We start from the raw sequence: 15,981 nt of genomic DNA on the forward strand, positions 1-15,981 counted from the left end.
GAAGGAAGCCGCTGGTGCCGCCCATTCTAAATCTATCAGTTGTTGTGCCGCTTGCAAGAATGGAAAGTGGCGGGCTGTAGGACGAAGACCTTCCAACAGGGGGTTCTGCGCAGAGGGTACCGAAGCGCTGGGACCTGTAATATCCAACTCCGCCAGACACTGAGACACCAGGTCGGAGAGATCCTCCTTAGGGAAGAACCGCCTCATGGTTCTATATGGCTCAATCCCTGGGGGAATTTCCCCCTCGTCCGGGAGTTCAGACTCGTCCGGTGAAACCTCCTGGTCTGATTGATCCGGACTGTCCAGCGGCGGGAGGTCCCGCTCACGATAAGGGCGTGAGGGTCCAGGAACAGGATCCGCAGGAGCCGCCACCGCAGCAGCAGCCGCAGCAGCCGCAGCCACCGCAGGAACAGCAGGAACCGCAGGGCCTGGACGGGAAGCCGTTTGCATCTGGACAAAGGCATGAATCCCCTTAAAGAGATCCACCCAGGAAATTGAAGCAGCCTCTAATCTCCAGGGTACAAGATCCCCCGGGATTCCCGATTGGTCGAGACTGCCCCCTAAATCCGGGGTAGCCCCTGGGGAACTATCAACAAATCGTGGCTGAGACCGGTCCTGGCCTGATGGTCCCATGGCCTCCTCACATTGGGCATATAGGGAGTCTGGCTCATCACTGCGCGTGGCTCTAAGCTGACATGCAGAGCAGAGGCCAAGGGCTTTAATGCCTGAGGCAGGCGGCACCGCCGCTGAAGACGCTGCTGCGTTCTGATCCATTGAACGCTGAATGCTTAATACAACAGGCGCGCAATAATAATAATATGTGGCGGCAATAGGCGCTTAATACAACAGGCACACAATAATAATAATATGCGGCAGCAAGAGGCGCTTAATACAGTAGGCGCACAAGAATAATAATATGTTCTCAGCAATAGGCGGCCAAGAAAACGGCTCAATTGTATGCAATATGCACTCAGCAATATGCAGTTATCAATACACGCTCAATGGCTTTCAAATAGGCTCTCAGCAAGAAGCGGTCAGTAATACACGCTCTATGGCATTCAATAGGCTCTCAGCAATAAGCGGTCAGTAATACCCGCTCAATGGCATTCAATAGGCTCTCAGCAATATGCGGTTAGCAATATAGGCTCAATGGCATTCAATAGGCTCTCAGCAATATGCGGTTAGCAATACCCGCTCAATGGCATTAAATAGGCTCTCAGCAATATGCGGTTAGCAATACAGGCTCAATGGCATTCAATAGGCTCTCAGCAATATGCGGTTAGCAATACACGCTCAGTGGCAAATGCTCACAACAATAAGGCAATATACGCACAAGGAGGAATAGAGCCGTGCCTATTACGGGCGCTCAATACCTGAACAAGGCCCCAAAATGGCGTCCTCCACGGCGTGCCACGCCACCAATCCTCTGCTCCTCTGAGACCAGAAATAAGAAATGTACGCCTTACCTGATCCTCGGCGCTTCCCGGCTGGAACCCGGGCGGTCTCCGGCTGCGGGGGGAGAGGGCAAGTACCTTCACCGCCGCGTTTGAGGATATGCACCCGCTGCCTCGTCCACGCCGGGACCGAGGCGCCTCGAAGCCTCACCCAAACCTCGCCCGGGGGCTGTTTCCCTGCCACGATTCGGCCGGACCGAGGACTTACACCTCCGGGGGACCACGGAAATCACCCCGGGAAGCTCAACTGGGGGAGGGACCCCCTGGGTATCACCGCAGGAGCGCGGGGCTCAATATTTTTGTAGAAAACAGAATCTAGAATTATAAGAAAAAAGAAAAATTAAAGTAGTCTTGGAAAGCACGCTCAACTAGCGTGTAGGCACTCCAAACTGCTTTGGAGACGGAAATTACTAAGTTGCTATGCTTCCTGTGGGGGTATATATGCCCCGTGCTGACATCAGATCCGTCTCCAACTGCTAGCACGCGGATACTATACCCATTTGTTCTGAGTCCATCTGGCTACACGCCAGGAAATGGAGAATATCACATTGATAATACTCAGAGGGACATAAACAAGCTTCCCCCTTATCAATAAAGCACAATGACCAAGTACAAAAGTCTAAGTGTAAAAAAGTAATCACAGAGAAAAAGAGAAGTCTGGGCATATTCTCTTATCTTCCATCAGGCCAAGAAATGAAAGAGTTTGAAAGGCTTTCTGGCATTGGTAGCCACCAGCAGTCTGTGTGATTCTATAGTCCTTACGGTGTGCCTTTAATGCCAGTTTCAAGTAATTGGACATTAGTTTTCTTGCAGTTGTCATATCTGGAGTCACTTTGGCCTTGTCCCAAGCACTTACCCATTAATGTCCATCACAAAGGGGGTCATTTATCAAAGTGCTATATGGCGTTTTCACATGCGTTACCCAGGTAGAGTGTCCATCAAGCTAGGTTGAGAGAACATTGCACAAATCTCATCTTTGGGTGAGTTTCCTCATTCAAGGTCATCAAATCTTCACAAGAGAGCACTGTTCTCACTTTGTCTCACTTTGAATGTCAAAGTGGCCCCTAACCCCTACACTAATACCTAAACCTCACCTCGAGTTACTAAGTGGGCCTCCCATAGAGATATAAATACCTATCTAGTGTGAGGGCCTTATAGCTAGTCTCTCTCTCTCCCCCTTCCCCCCCCCCCCCCCCCCCCCCACCCCAGTGGTGGGGCCCTGATAACTAGGTTGGCTCTCCAGGAGCTTAAAACTACTACACATGGTCCCCCAGTGGTTGTATGTAGGAAATTCAACAATTCTGGCACTTATCACAAAGTGCGAAAAAGTTATCACAATTTGCGTTAAGATAGCGCTTCACATAGGTATTAGCGTAAATTGCGATAAACTGCCTATTACCATAAAACACACCCCTTTTCCTATCACATGCGATTTTTAGTGCATTTTGATAAATCCAGGCCAAAGTTTGCTGTATATTCTGTTTGCATCCGCAACAGAAGCTGGAGTGGTTTCCCTGCTTTAAAAATATGGTGAGTAAAATTGATGAGGGAAAAATAAATAAAAATATTCCTCAAAAACAGTCTGCTGAGAAAATAAATTTGGCCAAGCAGCCAGTCTGCAAAGATCACAATGAAGCAAAGGAAAAAAAAACACATAGTACAATCTGGTACAGCAGGATCATCGAAGATAAATATAAAAAATATGCCACGACCAATGTTCCCTCTAAGCTGCGCAATCGCGCGGCTGCGCATAAGTTAAATTCCTGCCGCGCACATGTTTTTATCTGCTGCGCAAAAAAAAAAAAAGTTTAAATTTACGGATTTCAATGGCAAAATTGTAACGAGTTTCAGTAAGAATAGACGTTTTCGTATAGTGCTACAAAATTTAAATTTTCTTATCGACAGCGCATTAGTCATACTTTCGTTCATTTCCGTTTCCTGTTTTCCGTTTCCGGTTGATTGTGTGGTGTGGTGAACGGCGTTCACGAGAAAGGGTACAGGCAGACAGAAGATAGTGGAAAAATATGTCGAAACGTGAATTCAAAGACGGAAGAAACGATAAACGTTTGACTAAGAAAGCGAGATTGAACTTTAAAGTCGAATGGCTCAAAGAATATGTAGAAGCCGATATGCCGTTCAGTCTGTCGATTTGCTAAGAAGTCAGCGTCGGGGAACACTTTGGGCATTGCTGAAGGAAACTACTGAAGAAAAGAAGACAAAAACTGAAATTTCTGAAAGAAAGTCTGCTTCCAGTGAGGAGGTAAAAATTCTAATTGATAATGTCCTCCTTGCCATAAAATTGAGTTCTTCGATGCTATCTGTTCAGGAAATTCACAATCACATTGGAAAATATGTAAAAATACCGGAATCTTGGAGAAGTAAAAATTATGCGTTTGAATTTCTAGAGTGCATAAACTCAGTAATACAAAGAGATTTGATAAATGATTGGCGCCAGTCGACATTCCACACTCATAATTGATGAGAGTACAGACATCACCGTGACAAAAATGTTAATTCTTTATGTAAAACTTCGAAAAGATGAAGCTGCTTACTGTACTTATTTTGCTGGAATTCTGAAGCTGACAGAATGTAACAGTGCAGCTATTGTGACAGCCATTACCAATTTCTACCAAGAGAACAATCTTGACTTGAGCAAAATGGTAATGTTCACATCAGACGGGGCTTCTGTGATGCTCAAGAACTACGATATGCTGATTCAATATTGCAGAGAATGGATAGAAGAAGACCATGACCCAATACACAAATACTGCTTAGACAAGTTGACAAAACCTGAGTATCATGTTACCATCTTTACTTCAGAGAAGCAATCTAACAACTGTAGAGGCGTTCCAGATGACAAAAGCCAAAATAATGAAACTTCGATCACAGTATCTTGGTGACACCATTCATTTCTCAGGGGAAACACGTGAAATTGAAACACCAATGTTTGTGAGTCGCATAGATGACAAAGGAAGCTTAACTGTTTGCATGTTGCAGAAGGTCTGCATGATGTGCACGAATGTCACACTTACAAAATTGACAGATGACAAAAGCCAAAATAATGAAACTTCGATCACAGTATCTTGGTGACACCATTCATTTCTCAGGGGAAGTTCGTAATGTTATAGCAACGTATCCTTCTGTCAACACCACTGCTGTCATCCATTTCATAGAACGTGTCTGTGATCACTTTAGCAGTAGATTTCCTGAAGATGAACTTGGCGAATGGTCAGTCTTTGATAAAGATTCCATTTGTGGAACTTTCCAGGCGTCTAGCGCAGATTGTGAGAGAGGTTTCAGTCTCATGAATCAGATTAAAACAAAGACCAGAAATCGGCTAGAAATCAACCATCTGGACAACCTCATTAGGATAAAACTATATTTAATGTCAGGACAAGCAGTTAATTTGGACTATGTGTATTCATTTTGGAAGAACTGCAAAGGACGACGAAATACTTCTACGGTTGATGTAATGTAATGTTTTCTCTTTCAGCTTTCTGCAAATGTTCATATTTGAATCATATGTTGAGAAATTTTGCACAATAAAATTGACATGTGAAAGTTTTGCACATTAGTTTCAATTTTTGCACACATGCCACCAAACCTTAGAGGGAACATTGGCCACGACTAATTAGGGCAAAAACTGGGGACATTTTGATAGAAAAGAGATGTCTCTTCTCAAGATTTAGGGGAGGCCACAGCATGGGAAGATGAAGCTAATTTTGACAAAGGAATTGGGAAATGCAGTAGGGCTTCTCTCTTTTCCAGAAAGCTCTGAAAGACTTTACATTGTCCTCCAAGAGCAGACACAACCCACCTGTGGGATTATGGTGAATTGCTCATCTTTAGAGAATGGGCAGATAGGCATCTTCTAAGTCTAAAGATATAAGTAAGTCTCTAAAGTCTAAGTAAGCAATAACAGGATTTACTGATTTCATTCTGAAATGCTGAGTTCTGTCATTTTTATTTACCCTTAACTCTGATAACTACTCTACACTCAGTCACCCCTCTCACCAAAGAATCTAACAGAAAACACATTAACCATATTCCCTGAAATATAGACTCTTACCTCCCCACCCTCCCAAGTCAGACAGTCTGACATGCTCTTCAACACAATGGTGCTTTAGTGGTTTTATTAACATCAGGAACAGAAGAAAGAAGTTAGGAGGGGAGGCAAATAAACTATTGCATATCCCTTCCTTAGGAATACGGAGCACCAATTTGTCAGTAATTTCATGGCACTTCTCAGCATTTTCTTGTATCAGTTTGCTGTATGGAGTTTAGACTCAGTCAGCCATGTGAAAATTGTTAGAAGTTCAGTATGTGTCCAGATGGATTATTGATTTTGGAATTATTTCTCCATTAAAATATGCAACACAAACAATGGATGGTGTCAGGAGCTTTCTCCAGTCAGTGTCTAGTTAATTAATTGGTCTTGGGAACACAAGAGGATACCATCAAGAAATTTCATTATACATTTGGGATAAAAGGATTTTTAATGTTTGTGAACTCAGTGAAGGAAATATTTCAAGTTTATTATAATATTTTTTGATTATGATTTTATTTAATTTATTAATCTCCTCACTGATTAAAAATCACTCGAAGTGATGTACAATATCAATACATACAATTCAATTAACTCATATACAAAATTAAATAAAATGAAAAATAAAACCAAAAATTTTTAACATAACCACAACATTTTGGTGGCACTTTACCACCATATGAAATCTTCGTGGGGAAACCATTTTCTGCAAGGTCAGGTGGGTCTTGTACCCGGCTGGCCAACGTAATATGGTGCCAGGCCTTTTCCTGACAAGCCGGGGTGTTACAGTTGGGGGAAGCTGCGGCCGCCTGTATCTGGGCTTGTGCTGCAGGAGTAGGCAAGGGAGGGCGGGTGTGAGGAGGTTTATTTTCAAACCTCGGGATTCCTAGGGAACAGATTGGTTCCCCTGTAGCTGGGACAGTCGGGAGTGGGAGGAGTTGTGGGCGGATTCTGTTATTCGGCAGGCATTTGCTGCTTACCTGCCATACGCCTGGATGTCGATACCCGCCCGGCCCTATGTTTTGGTTTCTGTTACGGTTTGGGGGTTTGGTTTTGTTGCAGCTGGGGGGGCGGGGGGGGGGGTTGGCGGGTAGCCCGAGCCAATTGGGGGAGTATGCAATTGTTAAAAGTGTCTGACTTGACAGGTGTCAGGTCAGTGGTTCCTAACTGAACAACTGGGTGCAGTTGTTGTTGGTGAGACTCCTTGCTTGGGCGGTGGCTGGGGTCGATGTGGTCGGTCCCTTGCTGGGCGGCGGCAGGAGTCATGGGGGGCACGTTCATGATGTGACTGCATACAGGCTGGGATAGCCTCTGATTGCCCGTCTTGCTGGTCCTTGGCTGATGGGCGGGGGAGGGGGAATTGATTGTTACAGTGAGCTAGCTCGGGCTCCGGGATGTTTGTGAATAAAAGCTGCGGCCTGTTGATCCCAACTTGTGTTATGTGTATTTATTGGTTGTAAAGGGACAGGCGTGGGCAGAAGCGTCTGTCCTGGCTACCCATATTATGATACTCTTGCACATTCCCTCAGTTATACAGAAGACAACGGTAAACATTTTCTACCATCTGTTGATACTAGAAATGTATGGTTTCTAGAATTTATTTTTTTTTCATCTCGTTGAGAAAGTGTGAATACACCTCTCTGTCTTAGAACTAGTGAATGCCCCATCATCTATGGAACATTTATTCTGGGAACAATCAAATTGCAGGGATTTGAAAACTTGTACTTACTCATCCAGGAAATATACTTGCCATGTCAAACCCCCCCCCCCCCTTAAAAAAAATGTGTTTTCTTATGCCACAAATCTGCACAGGTTCTTGATCTTGACTGCTGCCATTATTTTCCATTAATCATTTTCTCATTTTATGGATAAATGGCACTTATGTCCTTTTATGCAACAATACCAGCTACCAATAGCACAGCCTGGTTGGTATGGTTCAAGTGATGGTCCAAGCTGTGTTTCCTTCCTTCTTCCAGCAGTAGGTTAAGAGGGTGGTTGCTGCTGCTGCTACACTAACAGCTGCTTCTCTCTAGAAGGAGAGAATTGCTGTTGCTTTCTGGTATTGTGCCTAGTCCTTTTTGGTGGGTTGGAGACTGCTGACAGCTACTGCTCCTGTTCAGCGGTGGGGGTGCTTCCTGCTGCAGTGAGCTGTTCTGCCATGCTACTGCTGCTTAGCAGATGCAGGAGAGAGGGGTCATAGGGAGTTCTTTCCATACTGTAGAAGCTGTACATACTTTTAGCTGGGGCACAGGAAGACAATTTTCAAACGGGCCATTTTACCTGACTAAAACACCATTTACCTTGATAAATGGCTTTGAAAACTGACCTAAAAATCAGATGCAGAAAGAAAACTTACAATATTTGAATACGTCAGTCCTGATTCAGGTTTTTTAATGGCTTAACAAAATAATTAAGCAGACATATATTCATGTCTAGAAATATAGTCAAAACTTCACACAAGGCTGAATTGTTGCACTTCACTGGATTCTTCAATGCAGCTGCTGTGATGGCTACCACTGTACAAGTGGTACAGCAGATTTGGGGACATTAGACTAAGCAGAATGTACTGAATAAAATATCAGACCCCAAATATAGATTCACTTAATCAGCAAAAATTATCCATGATTATTATTTAACATGAATTCAACTCATCTTTTTTAAAACATACATTGTAAGTAAATTAGTCCTCTCAACAGAAAACAAATATTAGAAGACAAATTAGAGAAGCAGCATCCTAATTCAGGCATCCCAAACAGGGTCATCTAAATCAGAACACAAACGTTGAAGATACTTCACTTCTCTTATTTTCCACTTGCTTTCCTAGCAGAAAAGCAGCGTTAAACTAGTTTTAAAAAATCAGGAGCCATGCCCAACTATAAAAAAAAAACCAAAAAACAGGTCAACTGAGTTTTAAGGATCTATCTTATCTTTTTTGGTCATTATAAAGTGCTTTCCGAGTGCTGAGGCATACACAACAAAAGGATCCTTCTATACTTGCCTTTAAGGATTCCCCATCACCACATATGGAGTAAAGTCTGCCTTTCTGTCTATTCTGCTTTTTAAGTTTCTCTTCCTGGTCTTATGTTGGTGTGGTTGCCATGATGAATGTTGCCCACTTAAGAACAGAAGAGAAGAGTTGTGTTATGCACTTTAATATACTTCTCCAAACTTCTGAAACATTAATGCCTAAGAAAGTTTTGAAATGCACAACTTGAAGGAATAACAGTTTTTACAGGTGCAAAAAACATTTGCAAAATCATCATCTTGGTGCCCCAAAGGGAAAAAAAACAAACCACACACTGCTGCTAAAAATGCCATTTTTTTTCCTTGTATATTTAGCTCATGCCTTTTCATTGATAGCTCAAGGCAAATTACATTCAGGTACAGTTAGGCACAATGACCACATGCCCTGCAATCAAATTGCTACAGTCAGTAGCAGTGTCTTATTTTTGACTGACATGGACAAATGTCATGTAAAAACATTCTAGACTGGATCTGCTGATAAGTTAACAAAAGGGGATTAACAGCCCAAAAGACTCATTTAATACATTTCCATCATCAGTGAAATTGCTCAGTAATAATTAAATAAGCCGCTCTGATCCATTATCAGTATAAAATGTGATTTTCATTACAAAGGGAAGAAAGAAAATTTTATAAATTCCTTTTTCGCACCAGAACTGGTAAAAGGGTAATGGCAGAGAAAGCAAGTTTGCTTACCATAAACAGTGTTTTCCATAAATAGCTGGATGAATTAGCTACCGTATTACATGTGGATGATGTCATCTGGCAGCATAGAATGGACTTCTCTCCAAGCTTGTAGATCTCTACTGAGCATGTGCAGGAGTTGCTGTGCAGACTTATGAGTCTCCTCAGTCAGTATCAAAAGCTGAATCTAGCTATGTAGTTGACTCTCCAGGGAGGTGTACAAGTATTCCATGGCTAATTCGCCCTGCTAACTATGGAAAGCACCATTTTCGATAAGCAAACTTGCTTTCTTTCCCCGTTGATAAGCAGGCTGAATTAGCCATTATATGTGGGGTGGCCCAAGCTAAAAGTTGCAGCGGAGTGATACTTAATACGCAGCCCGGATTCCACCGTAGAAAATGGACCTCAGCAAGAACAGACTACACAAAACTACTTGCCCAAAACGTGATATCATTGAGAGATTATCAAGGCAGTAATGGAACATGAGTGTGTGGTCGGAAGACCATTTTGCAGCTTTGCATATATTTTCCATTGGTACTTCTCGCAGATAAGCAACAGAAGCAACCATGACTCGTACCTAATGAGCTTTGAATCTTAAGTTGCAATCCTGCCAAGTTGTAGCAGTGTATGGAAGGCTTCCCTCAATCGCATGGGGCCTTGGGAAGAAAGTAGGTAGCATAATGGATTGACTGATATAGAAAACAGATACTACTTTTGGTGGGTTCAAAGAACCACCCTATTGTGATAAAATTGTAGCTATGGAGGCGAGTGGACAAGAGCCCAAGAGTTTCTCTCTTCTCACTGAGGTGACTGCAATGAAAAAATATATCTTCCTGACCTGGAAGATAAAATTTTTTTCAAGGAAGGATACTCCAATGGTTCAGAGGGAGGCTTCATCAGTTGACAGAGGACCATACTGAGATACCACAGAAAAAGAGGTTTCTGTATCGGGGATTTGTTGTGCAAGAGCCCTTTCATAAAACGAGATATGAGCAGGTGAATGGAGATCAGTTTGTTGTCCAAGAGTGCACGATATGCTGAGATGGCGCTCATATGAACTCTCACTGAGGAAGTGGCAAAGCCTGAGTTAGAGATGAAGTAAGTATTGAAAGATTCTGGGTGCTCGCATGAAAATGGATCAGAATCATGCTGTCTGAATTAGAATGCTCCTTCCTTGGAGGTGGTGTATGAATGTGGCAAGGGCATGCCATATCACTCTCAGATCCAGAACATTGAACCAAGAGAGACTCTTGTGAGGGGACCAAGTTCCTTGGATATGGAAGGATCAGACATGAGCACCCCAATCCCTGGTAGTAGCATCTGTCATTAACAGTGAGCTGATGGGGACTAATCCAGAAAATGTGGGGTTATAATCACCATTGTAACTCCCTTGCCTCACTTTAAGAGAGAGGTTGTGCGAGTTGATCCCATTGAGATCTGAGACCCCACTGAAGTTGGCAGATAAGAAGTTAGGTCAGTGGAACTACATGAATGGCTATTGCCAAGTAACCTAATAATACGAGAAGCTTCTTAGCTGTGGTTCTCAGATTGGAGAAGAGTTGCTGGATTACTGAAAACATTGTAATCTTCCAGTCATTGGGTAAGAATGCTCTCTGTAACGTTGAGTCTATGCATGTCCCACTGCATGGGCTCCAGGTTTGACTTCTCATTGATGAGAAATCCTAGGCTTTATAGGAAGCAAATCATCATGTTCAGGGAATGGAGAACTGCTTCTCATAACTGTGCCGTGATTAGCCAATCATCAAGGTATGGAAAGACCTGTACTCCCTAACGACAGAGGTGTGCTGCCACCACTGCAAGACATTGATCTCGCCTTTCTTCTGTTCCCAGGGTTTTCACAAGTGTCTTGTGGTGGTAGCCATTCGGCACACTCCAATAGAAGCTGCAGAAGTATGCAAAGTAGAAACAAATGATTCACACACTGAACAGAACAGGTGTTGGACAGCCTCCTCTGCATCCAAGAAAGGTTGAGGAAGTGTATTCTGATCAGAGAAAGATAGGTACAATTTTAGCTTTTGAAGATAATTGTGGAGGTACTGTAGCATGGAAAATTGCTGGATAGTAATGTGATTAGAAAGCAAGCACTCAAAAATTATTTTGCCAAAACTGGCCACAAGTTTATGATCTTTACCTAGAGGGGAATTGGAAGGAATATGGGTTCTCTTTGTTGTCTTCATAGCAGATTCTACAACAACTGATAGGGGCAGCAGATGCACTACACCAAAGCCCAGTAACTGTTGGACTCAATCTGTGATCTAATTTTTGAGCAGTAGGGATACCTGAAATTGGAGTTTCCCAGTTTCATGAGTAGCGCTTTAGGAACACTGAACTAGTAAAGAAGCTGGTTCTACCAGGGTATCAAGAATCTTGAGAATTCCAAGTAGTTCAGCATGTGGGTATTTCTTACAGACATGAACACCTAGCGCTGCTCCTAATTTCTCCATGAATTTTGAATAGGTGTTCATTTGCGCTGGGGTTCAGAGCTTCAATGATAATGAGGCCAGATGTACTGACAAGGATGGAGGAGCCAAGGACTGGTGCGCCAACAGTGCTGAATGCAAACAGGTCTGATCCCGACCTTAGCTTAAGCAGCACTGACAGCTCCAACAAGACACTTCTTACGCGACGAGCTCCACAGGGGAAGCAAAGGGCTCACAGCCCATTGTTCATGATGTTTTCATGCCTTGTTCAACCCCTAGCAGAGTGGCAGATCCATGAACCTGCACCACAGAAGGGTGAGCTTTACTCAAGGAGCACCTGCTTAACTTGGCACAGAGTGAGCCAGAGGAGGCCCCACTCCAAAAGGAGGAACAATTCAGGCTTTTCACAGACCTGCACAGTTCTTTAATCTTCTAGGCCCTGATCCTCTGAGATCTGACATTGGGCAACAATCACAGCAGTTAGAAGTCATTGGTGGTGGACATTTTTCAGCCACACAGGCAATACTCAAAGCAACTGGAAGGGCCTTTTTGAAGTCTTTTATACCTTTTTTTGTTGTTGCTGCGCTGAAACATGATGTTGAGAGGCTGCCAAGGCAGTGAAGAAACTCAAACCGAATTCAAAGAAGAAAAGAAACTATAAAGTACCAAACAGATCAGAGAGAGCTGGTAAATGTCCATGCAGAAGCTCACCAAAAAAAAAAAAAAAAAGACTGAGGGGTTCATGAGGCAGCACACACGTGAACTCCCACACATATTCAGTAGAGCAAACACACTATGGGCTAGGAGAGGAGTTCATTTAGCACCACTGGATTACATAACTGACATGTCTGGGCTAATTTAGCCCTGGTTTATGTAATGTAATAACTGTATGTAAGTTCCCTCCTTCTTGCAAAAAAGAAATCTTGATTCTGCCAGATCATACAGCAACCATCTGAACAAAAATGTAAATGCAATTCAGAGTTCCACTTCTGAATTACAGAATGTGAGGTAACTTGGCCAAGACTACTATCAATAAATGTTCAATAGATACATTTATAACTTTAGTCAAATCATTCAAATGACTAGAAGATTGTTCAAGGACATTAGGGCCTTGAGGAGACAAACCAATCTATACATATTTATGGGGGCAATAATTGTTTATATTTAATCACTTTGTATGGTTTATTTTTGAAATGCATATTTATTACTTACATTGTTATGAATATTTGTTCTGCTGTACATTAACTAGAGCATAACGGGGTAGATTTTAAAAGAAGTGTGCACAGCATACATGTGCGTGTGCTACCCGGCGCATGCACATGTATGCCCGATTTTATAACATGCACGCGCAAACGCGTGCATGTTATACAATCAGGGGTCGGCGCGCACAAAGGAGTGCACAATTGTGCACCTTGCACGTGCAGAGCCGTGCTGCCTTCTTCCTTTCTCTTCCCCCTAACCTAACCTTCCCACCCCTTCCCCTAACCTTTCCCCCCAGCCCTACTCTAATCCCCCCACCCCCCAAATGTTTATCCTACCTTTTGCGCCTGCCTCTGGGCAGGCGCAAGTTGCGAGCACTGGCAGCCTGCCGGCACGCGATCCTCAGACACAGAGGAAATGGCCGCTCTGTCTAAGACCTCTGGCCCCGCCCCGGATCACCCCGCCCCTCTTGTAAAGCCCCAGGACTTACACGCATCCTGGGGCCTTTTTAAAATAGGCCCGGCGCACGTAACCTTTTTAAAATCTGGCCCATTGTGTATAGGTGAATTATAAACATTTATAAATAAAAGTTTTACGTAGGTAAATCAGAGTTTACCCATATAAAAAATAGGGCTTATGCCTCTCCTGATGAAAGTGGCTAAAAGCATGCTAGATAACAGTGCACATACTTTCAGCTGTGCCCAAAGTGGATGGTGCTGAGGGTGGGATCAGGAAAGTATGCAAAGGGATTTTATTTTGACCCCCCCCCGAATACTTTTGGGCATGTACTTTGCACCTGGTTCAATACAAGTACTAAGTATATGGGCATTTGTACCTACAGTATCGGCACACTGTCAGTTTTTCAGAGAGAAACTCCATGTGGCACTTCCGCGGGCCCACTGGTACTTCTTTCCACAAGGTTTAATTATTACCCTCTGAATTTTGGCACAAAAATACAAGTATCAATGTGGGGGTAAGGACACAATGTTACACATCTGATGATGTCCAGTTATCAAACCTTATTGGAGGGAAATAAAGGACTTTATTGGCTTGCTATTGAAGGTGAATCTTAGGTGGGATCCAATATTATTTATCTTGTGTGCTCCACAATTGGAACATAAGATAAAACTTGCCTCTCAATGTCACCACTGCTCACTACGAACTGGCTACTAATTGAAAGCAGAGATTAGCTCCAACTTTTAATGCAATAATTCAGAGGCTATGGAATATCTATTTAACAGAAAAAATTACAATGAGAAGGGAGAGAATAAGTGCTTTCCAGTGTTTGGGGCCTCCTTTGAAAATGGGCACATAAGATATGTGACCATCAATAGAGATTCTACATGAGTGTCTTGAACTGCTCTTTTCATTAATGCTTTGAATGTCATTGGAAGATGGGCTATAGGAGGAGGGATGGATGAAGGAAATAAAGAGTATTTTTCAAAAGCGTTTTCATTATGACAGTTCTATTCAATTGAAATCTCAAAAGAAAGTTTAAAAACAAGAAATCAGGTCATTCTATATTCTCTCTTACAAAGCAAACATTTCATTACCATAGCTTTATGTAATTTTCTCTTTACACGTACAGTGGGGATATTTGCTTTCCTTTTACCATAATAAAAGCTTTTTATGCTCAATAAAATGCTTAGAAATGCAACTTTAAATTTCATATACATTTCAACATTTAACATTTCAATACAGACCTTCTCAACAGAAATGTACTACTTTAACCTAATATATACAACTATCCAAAAAGATGCACTCTTAAACGAGGTTAAACTGAAGAAAGCAGATTCTGATCAACGGATTGCTGACAAGTTATACCAGAAAATACTCAACTTTTCTCCTCCACATAATGTACTTTCAAGAGTAGAATCAATGTAATTAAAATATTTATTAAAAAATCAATACAAAATCAGCTACACTATATTTTTAGTTAAGGTGCAGAGGACAATTTAGGAGTATGATTTTCACTGTTTGAAGAGATTAAATTTGTCTTATACATAACATACCCAATAAGAAGAAAACATGGAAAAAAAATCTGACACTCAGTTGATATGTATGTGACGGGAAAGTCAAATAGAACAAGTTCTTTATAATAAACTGCTGTTAGACTATATTTAGAAATGACCATTCAGGAAATTATATTCTAAAACTGAAAAAGCAGCATGTTTCTTGGGATGAATCAAGACAGATCACAGATTAAATATTTTAGTATATTACTACAGTATCACTTTTAGCAGAGTTGCTTACCTGCAACAGGTGTTTTCCAAAGACAGCAGGATGTTAGTCTACACACATGGGTGACATCATCAGATGGAGCCCCAATGCGGAACATTTATGTCAAAGTTTCTAGAATTTTGACTAGGCACACTGAGCATGCCCAGCATACCCTATACCACGCATCCATGCAGGGTCCCCCTCCAGTCTTGTAAAATAGAATTATAATTAAAACAAAAAATAGGAGAAACCCAACTCTGCGGGATGGCAGACTGGTTTCGTGAGGACTAACATCCTGCTGTCTTCAGAGAACACCTGTTACAGGTAAGCAACTAGCTTTCTCCAAGTACAAGCAGGATGGTAGTCCTCAAACATGGGTGAATCCCTAGCTACAGGTACTCCCCAACACAAAAGAGGACCAGACACCGAAAAAGGTGCCAACAGGCATAACAACCACTGTGCTGTTGATAATAGAGGGGGGAGACAGCCTGAACCTAAACAACAGGCCCTAGCTAGGGAAAGTTGGGTTCTACACCTCAAACAGGTTCTGAAGAACAGACTGGCCAAATCTACTGTCGCACTGGCCATCCCTATCCAGACAATAGTGAGATGTGAATGTGTGGAGAGAAGTTCACATCGCAGTCTTGCAGACCTCCTCTCCACAGGAACTGCTCGCAAGTGGGCCACTGGTGCTGCATAGCTCTGACAGCATGACCCCCAAGATGCAGAGCTACCTGGGCATAACAGAAGACTATGCAATTTGCAATTGGATAGTGTCTGTTTGGCAATGGCAATGCCCAAACTATTCTTATCAAAAGAAATAAAAAGTTGGGTGAACTGTCTATGGGTTTCTGTCCACTCCAGATAGGTGGCTAAGGCTCACTTGCAGTCCAAACTGTACAGCGTTCATCCAAAT

The 15,981-nt window shown here is 42.6% G+C and overlaps 1 protein-coding gene across 5 annotated transcripts in view; it reads right to left on the minus strand.

Moving 5' to 3' along the window:
* PPP2R5A (protein phosphatase 2 regulatory subunit B'alpha) overlaps window positions 1–15,981 on the minus strand; it is a 356,054-nt gene that overhangs the window by 298,054 nt on the left and 42,019 nt on the right. For 2 of the 5 annotated variants that reach the window (XM_029593247.1, XM_029593248.1), the window contains exon 2: window positions 8,498–8,614. The exons of the other annotated variants lie outside the window; for them this stretch is intronic. The gene's annotated coding sequence lies outside the window, so the exon portion shown is untranslated. The remainder of the gene's footprint in view (window positions 1–8,497; window positions 8,615–15,981) is intronic. 5 annotated transcript variants of the gene reach the window in all.

This window comes from Rhinatrema bivittatum, chromosome 3 (genome assembly GCF_901001135.1).
Source record: "Rhinatrema bivittatum chromosome 3, aRhiBiv1.1, whole genome shotgun sequence".
In the NCBI taxonomy this organism is placed as follows: Eukaryota; Metazoa; Chordata; class Amphibia; order Gymnophiona; family Rhinatrematidae; genus Rhinatrema; species Rhinatrema bivittatum.